This window comes from Talpa occidentalis, unplaced genomic scaffold (assembly GCF_014898055.3).
Source record: "Talpa occidentalis isolate TD23 unplaced genomic scaffold, MPIMG_talOcc4v2.1 talOcc4.12, whole genome shotgun sequence".
Classification (NCBI taxonomy): Eukaryota; Metazoa; Chordata; class Mammalia; order Eulipotyphla; family Talpidae; genus Talpa; species Talpa occidentalis.
In genome coordinates, this window is record NW_023601212.1 from 7,655,812 (window position 1) to 7,677,552 (window position 21,741).

The 21,741-nt window shown below is 47.8% G+C and overlaps 1 protein-coding gene across 1 annotated transcript in view; it reads left to right on the forward strand.

The window, feature by feature from the left end:
• Positions 1 to 21,741, forward strand: part of GNA11 (G protein subunit alpha 11) — a 49,640-nt gene that overhangs the window by 3,152 nt on the left and 24,747 nt on the right. The gene's annotated exons all lie outside the window — the stretch shown is intronic.

The following is a 21,741-nucleotide window of genomic DNA, read 5'->3' on the forward strand; positions in this document are numbered from 1 at the left end:
ATCTACTGAAATACACTGCTGAGAGGAGCAGCAGGGAAAACAGGAGAGGTCTGCTGTGCCATGTGGGTCAGCTCCCTGGCTGGGGATTGAACTCATGCTGCAGTGGCTGGCGATAGCTTGATAGCTTCATAGTGCTGAGACTTAACCCCTTGCACTACAAGGGAGGCCCTCAAATCACTCTTTATTTCATTATTCTGTGTTATTCTTATTAAAATAGCATTCATCACTCTAAAGTGATCATGTTTAATTGTCTTCTTTATTTTAAAGATTTATTTATTTATTTATGCATACAAGAGCTGGGGTACAGGCCAGAGATGCAGGGGATGAGAGGATTCACCAGAGACAGAGTGGGGAGCAGAACAGGCAGACTGACTGAAATACACTGCTGAGGGGAGCAAGCGGGCGAGACAGGAGAGGTCTGCTGCGCCATGTGTGTTGCTCCCTGGCTGGCCGGGGATCGAACTTGTGCTGCAGAGGCTGAGAATTGCTTCATGGTATGGTGCTTAACCCCCTGAGCCACTAGGGAGGCCCTAATTGTTTTCTTTATTATCATGAACCCCATCAGATTAAAAGATCCATGAGAGCAAGGAATGGCCTGTCTTGTTTAATGCTATATCCTGGCACATGGTTTGGGCCTAGCAAAGGATTTATGCTCAGTACAAAAATTAGTATTTGTGAAATGAAGGAACAAGGTAGCAATTTTTTTAAAAAAAAAATATTTATTTGTTTATTTATTTATTTATATAAGCACTGGGTACAGTCAGAAGTGCGGGAGGGTGAGAGAATTCACCAGAGCCAGAGCAGGGAGCAGAACAGGCAGAAGGACCAAAGTACACTGCTGAGGGGAGCAGCGGGCGGCAGGAGAGGTCTGCGCGCCATGTGGGATCCTCGCCTGGTGGTCGGGGAGCGAACCGGTGCTGCAGAGGCTGCAGGCAGCTTCGCAACCCAGCGCTCAACTGCTGCGCCTCTGGGGAGGCCCGAGGTAGCAATTTTTATCCCCATATTCCAGTTGAGGAAACTGAGGCTCAGAGTGGGGCTGTGATAGAGTATTTCATTCATGTATCGTTAGATTCTCTGCCTTCTCCATCCCCAGAGCAATTAAAAAAAAAATTATTGAACACCTACTGTGTGCCCAACTCTGGTCAAGATACTAGGGACATAGTGATCCACACAGACCTGGATTTTTACAGTCTAGCAGGGAAGCCAGACATTATATAACTGTATCAACAAATATGCTGTTACCATCCATCAGCAGTCCCATTGCTACCAGAATCCAGTTGTCCACTATTTAGGAAACCCTCTGAGTCACTTGACAGTCAAATGCCTGTGTCATCTGTCTTGTCTCCAACCACTTTCTGACCACTTTTTTATGTTCTGCCCCAAGATGACCCAAATTCATCTTGTCTTCCCTATCCCGTTCCTGGTCTTAGTCACCTCTCCTGGAGTCTGATTCCTGTTAACGAAGTATGGTGGTTAGAAACTACGATTTGGGTGCCAGGTGCGCTCAAATTTTGGGATTTTGCTGCAGCCACATCCTTCCAACAAATAGAGCTGATAAATAGGCACATGTGTATGTTCATGTATTTACATCTAAATCTACTTATTTATCTATAATTTATTATCTCTCAACTATCCATATGTTTATCATCTATTACCTGTATCTGTCTATGTGTTAGCTATCATCTATATATTATCTATCAATCAATCATCTATTACTAATCTATCTTCTCTCCTCCCTGCCCCCCATGTGTGTTTACACTGATCCCTCCAAAACCACTATCACCTCAGAATTTATTCCTCCTACTTCTTTTGCTTTCCATTTAACTCTTTGTCCAGTAGGGGGAACCTGGCTCAGAGGGCGAGTTTTGAAATCAGAAATGAAAGCTGTCCATGTCTTCCCTTGGTCAATATCCTCCTTGGGTTCCCCAATAAATAAGTAAAAGTATATGTATAATTGCTATTATACAGATGAATGTATACATATATAGATATAGATATCATTATAAGATAAACAGATTTTATTGTGAATTTCTCATAGAAAATTAAATTGAATGTCTATTTTGTCCATTTCATTGTACCATGTATTTCAATTTTCTGCTTAGTGAAAAATAAGTCAAGAAGTCTATCATTTTTGACTTGTTTTGGCTTAAATTTTGTAGCATCTTTACTATGTCCACCGCACAACCTGCCTTTGGCCTCTTCCTGCCCCATCTTCCTTTCCTTCATCTCTCCTTCTTGCTCAGCCAAACCAGGCGAGGGCCTGCCCCAGGACCTTTGCATGACTGTGCCCTGTGCTGGAAGGCTCTTGCTTCAGACTCACCTGGCCTGCTCCCTCACTTTCCTTGGGTTGTTCAGATGTCACTTCACCAGACAGGCCTTCTTGGCCCTCCCTAAAATAGCCTGACACCCCTCCCCCCTTCACTTGCTCTCCTGTATTTTTCTTTATAACAACACCTGTCTTTATAGTTTCATTTATATGCTTATTGTCCCTACTGGGGTGTCAGCTCTACAAGGCTGGGATCTTATCTGTTTCATTGCCAGCACAGAACTTGTCACACAGTGGGTGCTCAATGAATATTCGTCCATATGGAAATCGTCTTTCCTAGGATCTGACTGCCCAGGTGAGGCAGAATGCAGCTTAGCCAGCTAGGGCTATCCCAAGGAAACACCGCAGATGGGGTGGCTTATAAACCACAGACGCTTCTGGAAGGATGATACCAAGATTCCTAGGGATTAGGTTTCTCGGCCGGCTCTCCTCCTGGCTTGGGGCAGCTGCCTTCTCGCTGTGCCCTCACACAGTCCCCTTGGTACATGCATGTGGGGAGAGCGCTGTCTTTCTCCCCTCTAGGGATACCAATCCCGTGAGATTCAGAGTTGGACTCCATTTTTATGATCTCATTTAACCATAATCCTTTCCTAAAGGTTTCAGCTCCAAATACAACCACGCTGGGGGGTGTGGCATCAAACAATTCGAGGGAGACCCCACTCAGGCTGCAGCTCAGCTCTGCTGCCTTCTGCCTCGCAGCCAGCACAGCTAGCTCGGGAATGACTAATGCTGCTTACTTCTCAGTGTGCTGAGCCCTCAAGCCTCAGGAAGTGAAAGAAAGATCTGCTCCCGCTCTGCTGGGTGCGCAGAGTGGATGGGGACAGGCATCCCTCATTCCCAATGGGGCATGATCCTGCCCTGTAAGTCATTTGGGAACATCCAGGGACATCTGTGGTTGTCGTGACTGAGGGTGCTCTGGCATTGCGTGGGTTGGGCCAGGGATCCTGTTCAACACCCCACAGTACCCAACATGGTCCCTTCTCCAAGAATGACCCCCCCACTTGAACACTAGCCATGTAGAGGGCGAGGGACTTTGCTGCTTTAATAAAAACCAAATGGGGGCCTCCCCTGGTGGCACAGTGGGTTGAGCGCAGTGCTGTGAAGCTGTCTGCAGCCTCTGCAGTGCTGGTTCAATTCCTGGCCAGTCAGGGAGCTACCCACATGGCACAGCAGACCTCTCCTGTCTCACCCGCTGCTCCCCTCAGCAGTGTATTTTGGTCATCTGCCTGTTCTGCTCCCTGCTCTGTCACTGGTGAATCCTCTCACCCTCTTGTGTCTCTGGCCTGTACCCCTGATCTTGTATAAATTAATAAATCTTAAAAAAAAATAACACCAAAACCCAAATGGCAAATTGAGAGAAGAGGGTGTGGAATTTCTTTCCAGGAGAGTTGATAACAATGGAGCTGATCTTTGCTGGGGCTCAGTGGGGAAGGGATTGCCCCCCCCCCCCCCCCCCCCCGTGAGTGATTTCCCCCCCCCCCCAGTTTAGTTGATAACAGATCCAGCTGGAGAAAACTGCCCCATGAAAGGCCAGTGACTGCAGCGCACTGCAAGGGTAGAGAACAGAGAACAAGGGAGGCCAAGAAGCCAGGCCACCCAGGGCCTTGGGTCCTGTATTTATTCAGAAGGTTCTGGGGAGCCACGGAAGGTTTTTGAGTATCAAGAGAGCAACATGATCTGATATTGATTTTTGGAATGCTTTCCCTGGTGTCTTCCAGGAGGAAGGGAAGCAGGGTGGCTTATGAATTTTATGGGTCCCTCCCTTTATGAAAAACATTAGGATTATATTTTACAACATATTGTTATACAGGCAGATATACTGTCATGTAATCCGGGCTGGCTGCATTATGATATAAGATGTGTACAACATAATGATGCTTCAGTCAATTTGAGAGTTTGGTTTTGGCCATGCTGAGTTTGAGAACCCCAGGAAATGCCCACAAAAATGTCAGGTGGAGAGCCTCCCTGGTAGTGCAAGTGGTTAAGGACAGCACTGTGAAGCTATCCGCAGCCACTGCAGCACGAGTTTGATCTCCAGCCAGGGAGCTACCCACATGGCGCGGCAGACCTCTCCTGTCTCCCCACTGCTCCCCTCAGCAGTGTATTTCAGTGGATCTTCCTGTTCTCCTCCCCACTCTGTCTCTGGTGAAGCTTCTCACCACACTCCCCCCAGCCCCCCGTATCTCTGGCCTACACCCCGGTTCTTGTATGCATAAATAAATAAAAGTAAATCTTTAAAATAATAATAATAAAAAGAAATAAAAGCAAGGACTCAGATACTTGTGACCAATGTTGACCACAGCATTATTCACAGTAGCCAATAGTGGAAACAAATATCCATCAAATAATGAACAGATAAACAAAAATCGGCCATTGTAACCATGTCTAAGTGCACAGCTCAGGGGCACAAGTGCACTGACACTGTTGTGCAGCCCTCCCTGCCCTCCTGCTCCAGAACTTTCCCATCTCCCACAACTGGACTCTCCCCATTGAGTCCCCCCTCCTCTCCCGGCCCCAGCCCGCCATCTGCTCTCTGTCTCTATGAATGTACTGACTGTCGATCCTTCCGTGAGTGGAATCACCCAGTATTGGTTCTTCTGAGTCTGACTTTGAGTCAGTTTGTATTTAAGGTTGGTTCACCTTGGTTTTTAGTACATTCATAGAGTTGTGCAAATATCACCTGTAATTTCAGAACATTCCATCACCCCCAAATACACACCCTCCCCATTAACCACCACTTCCAGCCTCCTCCCCCAGCCCCTGGCATTTACCATTTACTTCCTGCATCTGTGGCTGTGTCTGTCTGGATGTTTCTCGTCAGTGGATTCACACCACATGGCCTTGTGTGTCTGGCTTCTCTCCCTGAGCGTCAGGTGTTCAGGGTCCCTCCCTGTGGGAGTGAGGGTCAGAGCAGTCCCCTTGTCATGGCCAGTGATGCTCCCAGGTGTGGATTCATCCACTGATGGACACCTGGCCTATATGACTAGCACCACTATGAATATTCATGTATGCACTTTTGTGTAGATGTAGGTGCCATTTCTCTGGAATAGATAGCTAGGAGTGAAGTTTCTGGAAAGTCCCTGCTTAAGCATTTGAGGACTTGGTGGACAGTGCAGTGGGTGGCTGCACCTTCTTCCATATCCGTGGGGGCACGAGGGCTGCAATTTGCCCCTGTTCTTGCTGATATTTGTTAGCAGCCGCCTTAACTTCTGAGCCTAAAGGAAAGGCCTCATCATGTCCCCCAAATCCAGTCCTGTGGTGGGAGAGCAGCTCACACCCCACACATTCTTTTTTACAGGTCAAGAAATCCTGGAAAGGTAAACAAAGCAATGATGGTGAAACTGATTGCCTAGGCTTACTATTAAAATCTTCTTCACATATTCATTCATTGACTTGTAACCCATTTGCAAATGGGGACAGTAGAGGCTCAGAGAGAGAGAGTTAAGCCTGGTTAGAGGTACCCCCCCCACACACCAACCAGCCTAGTAGGGGCCGGGAACCCCAGGCTTGGGTCCTTGTCATCACCAGGGCCTAACTTGACAATGAATGTTTTGCTTTTATATTTTTCTTTCTCCCCAGAGCTTCCAGCTGCACCCTGGGGAGTCTGGTGTTGGCAGGGCCTGGAAGGCTGTTGGGGGTGTTTAAAGGCCTTTAAAAGGTGTTCCCGGTGTTTCCCTGGGGCTGTGCAGTAATTAGGCAGGGTGATTAGGAGGCCAGCTCCTGCGGGACTATCTCTGGGGATACCTGAGGATATTTGGGGACTGTGGGAAGAAGGGAGGCTTGGTTGCCCACCTGGCTTGCCCTCCAGAGGCCCCCACCGCCTCTCCTGAGTCCCTAAAGCTGAGTTCAAGTACCTCAGCTTGTGACTGTGTGGCTCTGGACAAATTCCTCACTGGGTGTCTGCTTTCCCAAACATTTAGTGGGTGAGGACATATAATGTGACCCTTGCAGGCTCTGGGGCCCCTGCCTGGCTCCCTGGTGCCTGGATCTCCCTTATTCCCACGTAACAAAATAACAGCACTTTCATCGTAAATGACCACGTCTTACCAAACTCCTCTGTCCCAAGCTCGTAGGGCAGACACAGTGACCACTGCCATTTTGTGACTAAGGAAATCAAGACCCAAAGCCCAGAGAATCTGAGAAATGGGCCCAGATGCCAACAGCAGTGAGTGTATCCTGCATTGCTATGGGAACACCACCAGCAAGCATTTCCCAACTGCCTGCTGGACATGTTTTGCATAAGTGCCATGAAATGAATTGTGACCACCCCCACCCCCTCTTCATCCGTTGAAGCCCCAGCCTCCTGTGGGATGGTGTTTGGAGGAGGGACCTTTGGGAATCCGTAAGGGTTAGACGTGGTCAGGAGGGCTGGATTCCACGATAGGGTTAGTGTCCTTCTAAGGAGGGTCAGACACTGATCCTGCTGATACCTTGGTCTTGGACTTCTAGATCCAGCATCCAGATCTGTGAGGAAATGAATTTTGCTTGTCGTAACACCTGGTCTTGGTATTTCCTTAGGGCAGTACAGGCAGACTAAGACAATGAGTTATGCAACTTAATCATCAGACTAGCCCCAGGAAGTGGTGATAGTGAGGTGGTCCAGAGGCTCAGAGAGGGCAAGACACCTGCCAAGGATCACACAGCCAGAAGTGGACAGAGGTGAGATTTGAACTTGGCTGGTTTAGTCTTACATCCTGCAGGTATCTCCCCAACCTTCCCCAAAACCCCTCCCCTAGTCCCCAACCATTGCTTAAAGTGCTTGAAGTGAAAGAATTGAGTCCTTGGGAGTAAAGTGCTCAGAGCAGGACCAGTGAGGCCCGTGTAAACACAGGTACCCCTGGGGGTCGTCCTGGTTTTCTGCTCCTGCCAGCTCGGTGAAGCGGGGCTCACATAAAGCGAGCCACCGGGTTTTTTGGTTGCTCAATACATATAAAAGTTATGTTGACATGATCCTGTAGTCCATTAATTGTGTGATAGCATTATGCCTAAAACACAACATACATATCTTAAATGAATGTGACAGAGACAGGAAATGAACAGATCCTGTTGGGAAAATGGCACCGATAATCTTGCTGCACACACGGTTGCCACAAACCTTCAATTTGTAAAAAATGCAATATCTGCAAAGTACAATATACAAAATATGCCTGTGTTAATTCAAGAAATGACAATAATGTCATAAACACAAGCATGTCTACCAACAGAGACACGCAGACATTGGACACACACAAGGAAAGCCCCTGCCCAGGGAGGCAGGCTGCTTTCTACAAACCAGGCTTCTTTTCTGTTGCCCGGGGGCACACCTGGAAATCACAATTGAATTTTTTTAAAGATTTATTCATGCACACAAGAACTGGGGTACAGGCCAAAGGTGAGGGAGAGTGAAAGGATTCACCAGAGACAGAGTGGGGAACAGAACAGGCAGACTGACTGAAATCCACTGCTGAGGGGAGCAGCAGGCGAGACAGGAGAAATCTGCTGCGCCATGTGGGTCATGTCCCTGGCTAGGGATCGAACTCATGCCTCAGTGCCTTCTGATAGCTTCATAGGTTGCATCTTAACCCCTTGCACGACCAGGGAGAGGACCCCTCCCCAATCAAATTTAAATACATTGAAATAAACTGAACTTCAGTTCCTTAGCACAAGGGCCACTTTCAGGTGCTCATTTGCCGTGTGGCATTCCCACCGGGAAGAAGGAGGATGTAGAACATGCCCATCATCTCAGGACCTTCTACAGAGAGTACTGAACGTTCTAGAACAGTGGTTCTCAATCCACGGTGGTCCTGTCCCCAGATGTGTGGAGGTGCTGTGAGGAGACATCTGTGGTTATCACACCCGGGTACTGTTAGCATTGGGCAGGGGAGGTCAGGGGTGCAGCTTCAGCCCCAGGGTGCCCGGGCAGGCCCCTCAGAAAGTGACCAGATCCCGATGTCCACAGTGTGGAGGGAGAGACCCCAGTCTAGAGTTACAGCAGCCATGGACGATACACAGTCAATACTTTTACACTTGAAATGATGAAAATGTAGTGACATTAACGATGGATATCTTCGGCTGCCCTGGCCACATCTTGGCTCCGCAGCCACAAGCGGCTGCCTTGTGGGTCAGCACCGAGCAAGGGTGATGCCAGGCAGAAAGTGCAGGTGGGTGGCTCAGCCTGCACAGCCTCCCCAAGCTCAGGCAGAGAGCCCCCGGGTCTCCCCCGCGCGCCAGGGCGGCGCCCGCGGTTCCACCGCCGTCCACACGGGGGCGCGTCTCTCCCGGGAGCACGGACTGCGCAAAGCGCGTCCCTCGGCTCCGCACCCCGGGCGCGCACCCGCCGCGTGCCAGGCTGTGTGCCAGACTGTGCGTGCCAGGCTCTACGCTGGCCATGCCAGCGCTCGGGGCAGTCTTGTCCAGGCTCCCCTGCATTGTGGACGTCGGGCCGGGTCGCTCTCTGTGGGAGGCCGCTTTCCTGGTTCCCACGCCCTCCGTGCCGGGAGCAGGATCACAGATGTCTACAGACTTGGCCAGTGTCCTGTGGGGGCAGGTTTACCCAGAGATGAGATTCCCCCCAAATTAGGGGGTTCCATGGAACCCCCAGGAGACAGTATCACATAATCAGCTGATCTTCTGAGGTCCTGGGATGCTACACATTTAAACATGCAGTGTGGGGGCAGAGAGGAAGTGACTCACACACCAAGGGCACCCTCATCTGCGCCGTCTGACCCCCTGGGCATTTATTCTGCAGTGTACAGGAGCAGGGTTCAGACTCATTTTTTGCCCAAATAATTAACACAGGGTCCTCCCACTGCACCCATTGTTGACATGGAAGCTGCATTTTCTCTTTGGAGGGGCCAAACCGGCCACCCTGGGGTGTGGATGCGACCTCTGTGGCCCTAACCCACTCGATACAGTGTCCCCTGGGAAGGCAGAATCACCTCCAGATAACCAGAAATGTCACCCCATTGCTGGGTGTGACAGGGCAAAATTACACTTAGAAGAGAATCTCCATCCTAATGCATCAACTCATCACATACAAACCGATTTAAACTGTGAAATAAGAAGCAGTTGTATGTGGACAGGTTGGCTTCAAACTTATTGTTTTGGTCATAATAGCTCTATCTAGTTAAAAAATATGTATATATACACATATACACAGTTGACCTTTGCTTTTTTTTAAGATTTACTTTTATTTATTGATGTAAACAAGAACTGGGGTATAGACCAGAGGGGGGAGGGTTGAGAAGATTCACCAGAGACAGAGTGGGGAGCAGAACAGGTGGATCCACTGAAATACACTGCTGAGGGGAGCAGCGGGCAAGAAAGGAGAGGTCTGCTGCGCCACGTGGGTCAGCTCCCTGGCTGCGGATTGAACTTGTGCTGCAGCAACAATAGTGCTGAGACTAACCCTTACCCACCAGGCAGGACCCCCTACAGTTGACCTTTGAACAACACGGGAGTGAGAAGTGCTGAACCCACCCTCAAAACTCCACATGTAACTTTGGACTTCCTGAGAACTTTGCTAATCGCCTGCTGTTGACCAGAATTCTCATGAGGGACAGAAGCAGCCAGGACACACATACTTGTTTTTAAACATTTATTTATGCATACAAGGACAGGCCAGAGGTGGAGGGGTATGTATGAGAGGATTCACCAGAGACAGAGTAGGGAACAGAACAGGTAGACTAACTGAAACACACTGCTGAGGGGAGCAGCAGGCGAGACAGGAGAGGTCTGCTGCACCATATAGGTAGCTGCCTGGCTGGCTGGGGGATCAAACTCGTGCTGCATAGGCTGCGGACAGCTTCACAGTGCTGTGCTTAACCCCTTGCACCACCAGGGAGGTCCAGGACACATGTATTTTGTTTTTTTTTTTTTAGATAATAAATTTTATTGTTATATTCCCCATACAATTGCAGCCCCCCCATTCTGACCCCAATCCCTCCCCTCCCGCCCCCGCCCCCCTAAAAGTGTCTCTGGTTCATAGTTTTTTGCTGATTTTGATTTTCACTTTCTTATAGTTATTCATTTTCCTGGTCCCTTATTTAAGTTTTCTAGATTCCTGCTATGAGTGAGACCATCCGGTATTTTTCTTTTTCTTTTTGGCTTATTTCACTGAGCATGATCCCTTCCAGCGCCATCCATGTTGCTGCAAATTGCATGTGTTTATCTTTTTTGAATGCTGAGTAATATTCCATGGTATATATGGACCACATCTTCTTGATCCAGTCATCTATTTTTGGGCATTTGGGTTGTTTCCAAAGCTTAGCTATTGTAAACAGTGCTGCTATAAACATAGGGGTGCAGGTGTTCTTTGGAATTGATGTTTCTGTGTCCTTTGGGTAAATTCCTAGGAGTGGAATTGCTGGATCATATGGAAGCTCTATGTTTAGTAGGTCCAGAAATCTCCATACAGCTTTCCACAGTGGTTGGACCAGTTTGCACTCCCACCAACAGTGCAGAAGAGTTCCTTTTTCTCCACACCCTCGCCAACATTTGTTGTTGCTAGTTTTTTTTAATATGTGCCATTCTCACTGGTGTAAGATGGTATCTCATGGTAGTTTTGATTTGCATTTCCCTGATGACAAGTGATGTTGAACATTTTTTCATATGCCTGTTGGCCATTTGCATTTCCTCTTCTGAGAAGTTTCTTTTTAGCTCTTCTGCCCATTTTTTGACTGGATTATTTTCTTTGTTGTTGTTGAGTCTCATCAGCTCTTTGCAGATTTTTGTGATCAGTCCTTTATCATTAGTGTTGTGTGCAAAAATGTTCTCCCAGTTGGTGGGGTTTCTCTTTGTTTTTGTTATTGCCTCTTTTGCTGTGCAGAAGCTCTTTAATTTGATGTAGTCCCAGCTGTTTATCTTTGCCTTCACTATCCCTGCTTTGGGTGATGTGTCTGTAAAGATGTCTTTGAGGTGCATGTTATGTAGTGTTTCACCTACATTTCCTTCTATGTATTTTATGGTTTCAGGTCTTATGTCTAGTTCTTTAATCCATTTTGAGTTGGTTTTTGTGCATGGTATGAGGTAGTGGTCAAGCTTCATTCTTTTGCATGTAGCGACCCAGTTTTCCCAGCACCATTTATTGAACAAACTTTCTTTGCTCCAGTGCATATTCTTTGCTCCTTTGTCAAATATTAGTTGACCATAAATCTGTTGGTATTTTTCTGGATTTTCTATTCGATTCCATTGGTCTGTGTGTCTGTTCTGGTTCCAATACCATGCAGTTTTGATGATTATGGCTTTGTAGTATAGTTTGAAGTCTGGGAGTGTGATGCCTCCATTCCCTTCTTTTTTTTCAGGAGAGCTTTGGCTATTCGGGGTTTTTTGTGATTCCATATGAATTTCATCAATAATTGTTCTATTTCTTTGAAGAATGCCATTGAGATTTTGATTGGAATAGCATTGAATCTGTATATTGCTTTTGGAAGGATGGCCATTTTAATAATGTTTATTCTTCCAATCCATGAGCAGGGGATGTCTCTCCATTTCTTTGTGTCTTCTTCTATTTCTTTTAACAGTGTTTTATAGTTTTCTTTGTATAGGTCCTTTACCTCTTTTGTTAGATTTATTCCCAAATATTTGATTTTTTTGTTTCAATAACGAAAGGGATGGTTTTTTTGATTTCTTCTTCTTCAGATTTATTGTTTGTGTATAGGAAGGCTACTGACTTTTGCGTGTTGATTTTGTATCCTGCCACTTTACTGAACTGATTGATGAGTTGAATTAGCTTTTCTGTGGCGTTTTTGGGGTTCTCTATGTATAATATCATATCGTCTGCAAATAGTGATAGTTTGACTTCTTCTTTTCCTATTTGGATTCCTTGGATGTCTTTCTCTTGTCTTATTGCCCTGGCTAGGACTTCCAGTATTATATTGAAAAGCAGTGGTGAGAGTGGACATCCTTGTCTTGTTCCAGATCTTAATGGAATTGCTTTCAGCTTTTCACCATTGAGAATGATACTGGCTGTTGGCTTGTCATAGAAGGACACATGTATTTTGAATGAGATGTGTACTATATTCTGTATTCTTTTTTTTTTTTTATAGAGGCACGTTTTATTTATTTATTTATTTGTTTGTTTGTTTATACAAGCACTGGGTACAGTCAGAAGCGCGGGAGGGGGAGAGAATTCACCAGAGCCAGAGCAGGGAGCAGAGCAGGCAGAAGGACCGAAGCACACGGCTGAGGGGAGCAGTGGGCGGCAGGAGAGGTCTGCGCGCCATGTGGGACCCTCCTCTGGTGGCCGGGGAGCAGCCGGGGATTGAACTGGCGCCGCAGAGGCCGCGGGCAGCTTCGCAACCCAGCGCTCAACCGCTGCGCCACCGGGGAGGCCCTATTCTGTATTCTTACGGTGAAGTAAGCTAGAGAAGAGAAAATGTTAAGGAAATCATAAGGAAGAGTATTGTATTAGAGGATGCCTTGAGTTTACATTAATTGTTTACAAGAAAATTTGCATAAACATTGCGCAGAGCAGTTCAAACCTATGGCTTTTCAAGGGTCAGCTGTATATGTGTTTTTCCTACATATGCATGAACACACACACATATTTAAATACATCCATCACACCAGTAAAAGTGCCACAAGGTAACACTTACTCTTACAAAGCACAATGCGTTGTTTCCCATTCTCTTTCATTTAAAATAAAAAATGGGTCATGATCCACTAAATTGATTTTTCCACCCACACGTGGACAAAAGCAATGATTCTCCCAGTACAGGCTGGGAAGGACCCCAACCATGACATCCACCAACTGCAGTTAAGATCTCTTGATGGGGTCACTACATAGAGAATGGTCAGTAGCTATTGTCAAGACGTGACTATGTCTAGTGTGATGCAGAAGGCAGAATTAGTGGCCAATTGCATATAGGTGAAGTTCAAGAGCAGGCAAAAGCACCAAAATTAAAGCATGGCCAGAGGGATTGAGTAGACTTTTCTCCAGAGAGATTCACAAATGACCGACAAGCACATGAGGTGTTGAACATTATTTGCCCTTAGGGAAACGCAAATCAAAACTGCCTTGAGGGCCTCCCCTGGTGGCGCAGCGTTTGAGCGCTGGATTGTGAGGCCTGCAGCCTCTGCAGCACTGGTTCAATCCCCGGCCACCGGCCACCGGTGAGGGTCCCACAAAAACAAACAAACAAACAAACAAACAAACAAACAAAAAAACCCAAAACCGCCTTGAGACACCACTTCATAATGGCTAGAACTGCTGTATTAAAAAAAATAACAAAAATTAAAAAACTAGAGTAACAAATACTGGCAAGGATGTGGAAGAATCAGAACCTTCCTGCCCCAGCCTGCTGGTGGGAATGTGAAAGGGGGTAACCAGGGGCAGTTATTTAAAAAGTTAAACTGAGGGGCCTCCCTGGTGGCACAGCGGTTGAGCGCTGGGTTGCGAAGCTGCCCGCAGCCTCTGTGACACCGGTTTGATCCCCGGCCGCCAGGCGAGGGTCCCACAGGGCGCTCAGACCTCTCCTGCCGCCTGCTGCTCCCCTCAGCAGTGTATTTCATCATTCTGCCTGTTCTGTTCTCCACTCTGGCTCTGGTGAATTCTCTCACCCTCCCGTGCTTCTGACTGTACCTAGTGCTTGTATAAATAAATAAAAAAATCTTAAAAAAAAAAAAAAAAGATCCAGCAATGCCCCTCCTAGGTGTCCACACAAGAGGCTTGAAGGTAGAGGCTCAAATAGATACTTGCTCACCAACAGTCACAGCTGCATAATTCACAATAGTCAAAAGGTGGAAACAAGCCAAGTGTCCATCAGCAGATGAATGGCTAAAGAAAATGTGGTTTATTTATACAATGGAGTAGTATTCACCCTTAAAAAGGAGGGAAATTCTGACACAGCTGCAGTGGGGATGGACCTGGAGGGCATGATACCGAGTGAAATAAGCCAGACACAAAAGGACACACACGGTGTGACCCACTCGCTGGAGGACCCTGCAGGAGTCACAGCCACAGAGACAGGAGGTGGAAGGTGGGTGCAAGGGTGGGGGAGAGAAGGGGAGTTAGTGTTTAAGGGGGCAGAGCTCCAGTTGGGGAAGATGAGAAAGTTCTGGAAAGGGAGGGCAGGGATGGCTGCACATCAGTGTGAATGTGCTTAATGCCACTGAACTATGCACTGAAAAATGGTTAAAATGGTAACTATCATTAAGCATATTTTACTACAACTAAAAAGTTTAAACTGGGCTGGGGTATCACCATCCCCTGTGGTCGGGGCTGGGTGAGAGGGAGGGACCTGGGCCAGGATTGCTGGGGGCGGAAGGGGGAACAAGGACTTTGCCTGGACTTAGGGCAGCCAGATAAACCACAGCTGCCTAGTTATATCTGCACTGACCTTCTTGTACTAAAATGCTATTTGTTGATTTTCTGACATTCCCACTCAGTTGGGCATCCGAAGTTTTTATTTGCTAAGCCCAAGAATCCTCCTTAGGTGGCTCTGTGCCCACTGACTGTGTCCTCCCTCTTGGAATCCCTTCTAGGTCCTTTTCTGAGAGGCAGGGGGGCTCAGTAGTGGGGCCAGTAGGCAGCACCCCTCAACCCTCATGGTTCTCTGTGCTTTTTTTAAAAAAAGATTTATTATTTATGCATACAAGAGTCGGGGTACAGGCCAGAGGTGCAGGAAGTGAGAGGATTCACCAGAGACAGAGTGGGGAACAGAACAGGCAGATGGACTGGAAACACTGCTGAGGGGAGCAGTGGGGAGACAGGAGAGGTCTGCTGCGCCATGTGGGTCAACTCTGCAGATAGCTTCATAGTGCTGCGTCTTTTTTTTTTTTTTTAAGAATTACTTATTTATTTATACAAGCACTGGGTACAGTCAGAAGCATGGGAGGGTGAGAGAATTCACCAGAGCCAGAGTGGGGAACAAAACAGGCAGAAGGACCGAAGTACACTGCTGAGGGGAGCAGCGGGCGGCAGGAGAGGTCTGCGCGCCATGTGGGACCCTTGCCAGTGGCCAGGGATTGAACCAGCGCTACAGAGGCTGTGGGCAGCTTCGCAGCCCAGTGCTCAACCGCTGCGCCACCAGGGGAGGCCCATAGTGCTGCGTCTTAACCCCTTGTGCTACCAGGGAGGCCCCTCTATGTGCTTCAGAGAACCAAAGTACCCACTCCGACAGCTGTCACCAGCAGTAAGCGTGTTCATTACAGAAAGCAGAGCCCTCAGAGCCATCCCTTTCTCTCGCAGGGCATGGAGCAGCCTGGGGCTGACTCTGCCCACTTGTCCACCATTATCTGTCCTCACCCTTTGCCCAGCAGGGAACCTTGACGACTTTTATTGCCAGCCACAGATAAAGGGTAATAGGGAACCGAGATGGGAAAAGTTTCAAATAAAACTCAGAATCGAAAGCCTTTGCAGCCACACCTGTGAGAATCTCCCTGTGCCAACACCTGTGAGGGGCATGGCCTGGAACCAGACCCAGGTCCAGCCACCGAGTCTCAGATCCCCTCTTTGAAGGAAAAAATAGGGACAGGGCCTCCCTGACGGCGCAAGGGGTTAAGCACAGTAATGTGAAGCTATCAGCCACCTCTGCAGCTCAGGTTTGATCCCTGGCCAGGGAACTACCCACATGGCACAACAGACCTCTCCTGTCTCCCTGCTGCTCCCCTCAGCAGTGTATTTCAGCAAATCTGCCTGTTCTGTTCCCCACTCTGTCTCTGGTGAATCTTCTCAAACCGCCCCCCACACCTCTGGCCTGTACCCCAGTTCTTGCGTGCATAAATAAATCCTTAAAAAAAAAGAAAAGAATAGGGACAGATGAGGTTTTCCTACAGGCATGCAACGTGGCATTGATTGAGCAATTATATTCCAGAAGCACAGTGTGGTGTTAAAGAGCGCTGGGTGGAATGGGAGAGGGAGGGTGGCAGTGAAGGAAGCATATTTAACCATTTGTCTTGGGTCGTGATATAGAGCGAGGCAGATGTCAGCCATGTGTCCCTGGATCATGAGGATACGTTCCGAGAAATATATCCTTAGGTGATTTTGTCACTTTGAGACCTTGGGCTTCCACGTGATCTGTCATTGACCAAAACATCTTTAAGCCATGCAGAGCTACACGTCCAGCCCATTCTTGTCACTCATGATCATTCTAGAAAGTTGCCGCAAACACTGAATGACAGAAATTCTGGGTTAGGTTCCTGTGGGCTCCAGGCACATTTTTGTCACCCAGAACCTTGTGTTAGGTGTGTTTCTGTTTAAAGACGCCTTAGTTAACATACATTATTGATTCGTTCACTTTGAACTCAAGAGCTGTAACTGATGCCTGAACAAAGCTCAACTAAATATCCGCGTGTTCTCTGTGAGGCACGCCATGGCCTTCCTGCACTCAGCAACGCCAGGCAGATGTCAGTACTGAGCTCGGGCCAGTTGAAATACTGAGAACACCAACAGAAGTGTAAGAATGGAACTCACTAACCCCTGGAAAACACCGTCATTAGACTCAGAGCTGAAGCCAGAAGGCAGAGTGATGCTTTATTGGACCTCGGGTGGGACCGTGTCTGCTGGGTGACTCAAATTTTTGCCACTATGTGAGCGTCTGCAAATGACTTGTGTGTTGATTTAGGGGTCACCAAGATATGTTTGTGAGTAGGTGAATTTGTGAGTGCAGAGCTGGTGAATGATGAAGAGCCTCTGTATATACATTAGTTTATCTCCAGTTCTATAGGTCCCAACTCTGCCAAGAGGCCCCAGAGGCAAAGACACCCAGGTACATTGAACACACTTAGTGCCCAGATTTTGGCTTCTAAATACCACTCTCCAATAAAAGGAACCTGAATTAATGATGTCTGTTTATTTTCTGTAGTTTCTCATGTTTCTACATCATGGGGCCAAGGGATTGCTAATTCCTAGTGATAGCAAACGACTTGCAGGTCTGTGGTAGATGCAGTTTCAAAGATTTGGTTATGTCCACCTCAGGCTCCCACCTCATTAATGCTGGTGCCTGCCTGCAATATTGCAGGCATTGCATTAATACCTGGCTTGGGCCTGAGATACAGATACAGAGAGATAGTAGGCAGTGCATTGATGCCTAGTTTACAGCTTTATTAAGGTATAACTGACACGCAGTGACTTGCACTTGTTTAAAATGTATAATTTGATGAGTCTTGTCCTACTACCCATTTGGTTCAATTAAGATAGTGAAACAACATCCCCATCAAGGATGAACACACCTTTCCTATTCCTTTCCACTGACTCAAAGCTAATGCTCCCCAACTTTCTCCTCTATGCAGCCTCATACTCGGAACCACCATCCCCTATCTTAATCACCCCAGAGTCAAGAGTGAGAGAGACAGGGCAGCCCTATTCCCCGGAGCCCACTGAGATTATTCAACCTGTTCATCCTAAGGCTGCTTACCTCGCCTGTTCCTTCCCTTGGAAACCACAGCGAAAGCCTGGCCTGCGCTCCCACCCTCACCAGCCCTGGCGCATCCCCGTGTGGCCCTGTGTGCTCTGCCTCCTGTTTCCATAAGGACCGTGAGGACAGACCTGTTTCTTCAGGACAGGCATTTCCATGTCTGTGTGTCTTATCATATTTGAGTAAAATAAATTCCAGGTACCTTTTAAAATAGATCCAGAGCTCATTGGAGAAATGGCTGATCCTGACTCTGGGAGATGACAATGCAAGGTGAACAGAAAGCATTTTTTTTTTAGATTTATTTATTTATTTATTTATATAAGCACTGGGTACAGTCAGAAGCGCGGAAGGGTGAGAGAATTCACCAGAGCCAGCGGGGACCAGAATGGGCAGACTGACGAAGTACACTGCTGAAGGGAGCAGCGGGCGGCAGGAGAGGTCTGTGCGCTATGTGGGACCCTCGCCTGGTGGCCGGGGATCAAACCGGCGTCACAGAGGCTGCGGGCAGCTTTGCAGCCCAGCACTCAACCGCTGTGCCAACTGGGGAGGCCTGAAAGCATTTTTTTTAATATCAGAATGTCAGCAAGTGTTCCCAGAGGACAAGGACCTGTCAGGGGACACCAGAACCAGCTTGGGGGCAAATGTGGGTCAATTTGGGCACCAAAATAGTTAAAGGCAATGATAAATTCTAGATCATTTTTCAAAAGTGAGGATTCATGAGGTCATTCCAAAAAGAAGGAAAGAAGGAAGGGATGGAGGGAGGAGGGATGGAGAGTGGGGGATAGAGGGAGGGGGAACAGGGAGGGGGAGGAAAGAGGATGGATGGAGGAGGGAGGGAGGGAAGGAGGAAGAGAAAAATAAGAAAGTGAGGGGAGAGATAAGAGAGGCTATCAGAGTCAGGCTGTGGAGGGAGGGAGCTTATCCTGGAGGAACATTCCAGGCAAAGGGCACAGGCAGTGCAAAGGCCCCGGAGCAGGGCCTGGCAAGGTAAAGAGGCAGCCAGGAGGCCTGTGCTCCTGCAGCAGAGTGAGCAAGGCGGAGTCAGGGAGGGGACAGGCAGGTTGCGCAGGGTCCTGTGGATCTGGTGGCAGGAATTTGGAATTTTATTCTGAGGCAGGTGGTTGCCCCGGAGGGCTGTGGGCAAGTAGAGGTGGGATCTGACACACATTTAAATTCACTTACAATTTCAAAAGGAAGAGATGTCTCCACTGGATCTGTCTCCCCTGGGAATCAACCAAGGTTGTCCCCGGCTACACATGGGGGCATTTCAGACCCCCCTGGACTCAGAATGAGCTTGTTAATAATGCCCCACTTTTGGCAGAGTCTAATCCAGAGGAGTGAGGGCAGAGCCAGGAACCACATTCCAGAAGTTTCTGATGCTTAGGATGAGTGAAGCCTTAGGGAAGAAGCTGTGTGGGAGGCCTCCTGCGCTGCCAGAGCCTACAGCCCTGGGGTGCAAACTGTTTTGCCCTAACTTGGGAATAAGAAACTCAACCTGCCCACAGGAAAAACTGTTTATAACCTAAGAAAAGTCTGGCTTAGTTACTTGCCTGAAGTTTTGGTAGAAGCTAGAATTCGTAAAATGCAAGGCCTCAATTTGGTGTTCATTCATTCATTCATTCATTCATTCATCATTTGTTCACATATAGTACACTCCTTGATCCCTCCTCTGTGATGGTCACATGTTGGGACTAGTAAAACCAGATTCATAGGCCTGGTGGTTGAAAAGTTCCCAATTTGGGGAAGAATGAGCTGAACCCAGATACTCTCAGACCCAAGGGGTCAGAAGAAGGAACTTGAGGCTGGGAAAATTGCAGAGAAGGTATGAAGCATTTGTCAGGAGACTGGTAAAGATTATGCATAGATAGGGGCATTTAAGTTCGGGTTTTGAAGGATGAACAGAAGTTCACCAGACTTGACTATTAAGAAAACCCCAGTCTATGGGAGACACAGATGTTCCCAGCCTTGTAGGGTAGGGGTTGGTGCAGAGGGCGGTATCTGTGACTGGGGGAGCTCAGGAGTGAGGAATTTGGTGCTGTGTGTAGTGGCGAGGCAGGGAAGGACACATAGAGGAGGAGATGTTGGAGTTGAGTTATTGGAAATTGGCAAAATAAATAGAGGGAGGAGAGTATTCCAGGCAGATGGTATAACATATGCAAAAGCTCAGGGGTGTGAACCCGCATGGAGTATTTGCGGAGACTGCGGCAAGTTTAGTTTAATTGGAAGGAACAAGGCTAGGAGGGAATTTATGGGGGATTTGAGGACAGTGGTGTTCCCAGGAACCTGGTCATACTGAACTGAGCTGGAGGGATGGCCTGTAGGATGGGAGATGCGGTTTCTACCAGAGGGTTGAGGGAGGCCGAGTAGAGGAAGGGGTATTTGAGTTGAGGTTTTCAAGAATGAATAGGACTTGCTGCTTGAGCAGCCCAAATCTAGGGAAGAAGGTTGTGTGGACAGCGTCAGGACAGACAAAGGGACACAGGGGAGCTAGGCAGGGCTGTGCCAGGGAGAGTCAGGAGAGCCATTTGTTCCCTCCATGCCAGCTTCCTGGTCCCCAGCCCTGAGCTGGAAGCTGGGGATGTAAAGACCACAAGACCCCAGCGTTTGTCCTCCCGAAATCCACCTGGGGGTGGACCTTGAAGTTTCCCCAGGAGGCATATTGAGGGAAGAGGCATCAGGGTGAAATGCATCCTGGGTCCGCAGTTGCTCTGAACAGCCTTAGTGCATGTTTGTCTTTTTGAGGAGCTGCAAAGTTGCTTTCCAAGCAAACTGCACCATGTCACATTCTCACCAGCAACGCCCACACGGGTTCTAGTTTCTCCACATCCTCACCAACACGAGTGATTGTGTCTTTTTTTATTTTAGCCAATCCAGTGCACATGGAGTCAAATCTTGGTGGTTCTGACTTGTATTACCTTGGTGGCTAATCATTTTAAGTATCTTTTTTTCCTAACTCATACAAGCCAATTTTGATTGTGTGTCTGCAAAGTGCAGAGCATCTTTTCATGTGCTTGTTGGAATGTGGAAATGGTTATCATCATCCCTATTTTATTTAATTTTATATATTTTAAAGATTTATTTATTTATGCACACAAGAACTGGGATCCAGGCCAGAGGTGTGGGGGTGAGAGGATTCACCAGAGACAGAGTGGGGAACAGAACAGGCAGATGGATGGAAATACACTGCTGAGGGGAGCAGCAGGCGAGACAGGAGAGGTCTGCTGCGCCATGTGGGTCAGCTCCCTGGCTGGGGATCGAACTCGTGCTGCAGAGACTGTGGATAGCTTCATAGTGTTGAGACTTAACCCCATGCACCACTAGGGAGACCCAGACAACCTGACTCTTACTGTTTACAGGGAGCATCCACGCGCAAAGCTTTATATGAACGTATTTTCATTTCTGTTGAGTAGAAATAAAATAGAAATAAAAGGGCCATATCTTATGCCAGATGTATATTTAACCTTTGGAAAACCTGGTACAGTTCTCCACGGTGGCTGCACCATTTTGCATTCCTACCAGGCATAAACGAGAGTTCCTGTGGCCTCTTATTCTTGCCAGCACTCAGTGAGGTCAGACTTTTGTCTTAACCATCCTGGGGGCTGGTGCCTGGCCTCTCACTGTGGCATTCATGTGCTTTTTTCCTAACAAGCTTACTGACTCAGAGTATTACTCTGAGTAATACTTGGGTAAGTCTAATACTCTTTGGGGTACTGTGGACTCTGGAGCTGTGCAGAAAAACATTAGTTAGGAGCCTGCTGTATACCAGGCCACATGTGAAGGAGGGGACCAAAACTGGGACCGAGAGAGCCTCAGATCTCAGTCTTCATGGGTCACACCATTGTTCAAACAAAGAAAAAGAAACAAATATGCCTTGTGACTGCAAACTGGGGACACTGCTTGGAGTATAGGCAAGCTAACTATGTGAACCCACTCTCTGGTTACTCTTACACTATGTATCCACATGGCACTGGAGATTCTTTTTTAGGGTATGGGTGGTGAGCACCCCAATTTTGGTGACCAGGCCTGGTGAAGGGCAGGGATTTGAGAGCTGTGGAATCTGACCCCAGGGCTGGGTGTTCT